Consider the following 1,479-nt stretch of genomic DNA (forward strand, 5'->3'; position numbering starts at 1 on the left):
CTTACTAATAAACTAACATAATGAATTCAAATATATAAAAGTATAATACATTTCCTAGCAGTAAAAAATTTTCATATAAGTACTAAATGTATAAAGTCTATGAAGTAATAAATTTTCATATAAGTACTATTTCAGTATATGTCAATTTGAGCAGATTTGTGCAAATTTGTTATAAATGTTCTCTCCCATGTTGACGTTACCAACCCGAAAATATATGGAAAAATTCTTTTAACCTATTTAAAATTTAAAAACTCATATATACGTGGGTAATTTATATCATTTTCAAATATCGTCATGGTCATAATACAACTAATAACATCAAAAGTATTTTTACAATCGATTTTTTTTTTAAATTTTTAACTTGTATGACTTCATATTTAATACTTATATGAAAATTTATTACTTCATAGACTTTATACATTTAATACTTATATGAAAATTTATTACTTCATAGACTTTATACATTTAATACTTATATGAAAATTCATTACTTCATAGACTTTATATTTTTTATACTTATATAAAAATTTATTACTTCATAGACTTTATATTTTACTTCATAGACTTTATACATTTAATACTCATATGAAAATTTATTACTTCATAGACTTTATATATTTACTACTTATATGAAAATTTATTACTTCATAGACTTTATACAATTAATACTTATATGAAAATTTATTACTTCATAGACTTTATACAATTAATACTTATATGAAAATTTATTACTTCATAGACTTTATACAATTAATACTTATATGAAAATTTATTACTTCATAGACTTTATACAATTAATACTTATATGAAAATTTATTACTTCATAGACTTTATACATTTAATACTTATATGAAAATTCATTACTTCATAGACTTTATATTTTTTATACTTATATAAAAATTTATTACTTCATAGACTTTATATTTTACTTCATAGACTTTATACATTTAATACTCATATGAAAATTTATTACTTCATAGACTTTATATATTTACTACTTATATGAAAATTTATTACTTCATAGACTTTATACAATTAATACTTATATGAAAATTTATTACTTCATAGACTTTATACAATTAATACTTATATGAAAATTTATTACTTCATAGACTTTATACAATTAATACTTATATGAAAATTTATTACTTCATAGATTTTATATATTTACTACTTATATGAAAATTTATTACTTCATAGACTTTATACAATTAATACTTATATGAAAATTTATTACTTCATAGACTTTATACAATTAATACTTATATGAAAATTTATTACTTCATAGACTTTATACAATTAATACTTATATGAAAATTTATTACTTCATAGACTTTATACAATTAATACTTATATGAAAATTTATTACTTCATAGACTTTATACAATTAATACTTATATGAAAATTTATTACTTCATAGACTTTATACAATTAATACTTATATGAAAATTTATTACTTCATAGACTTTATACAATTAA

The sequence above is a fragment of the Bactrocera oleae genome, unplaced genomic scaffold, assembly GCF_042242935.1.
Source record: "Bactrocera oleae isolate idBacOlea1 unplaced genomic scaffold, idBacOlea1 ctg00000011.1, whole genome shotgun sequence".
NCBI lineage: Eukaryota > Metazoa > Arthropoda > Insecta > Diptera > Tephritidae > Bactrocera > Bactrocera oleae.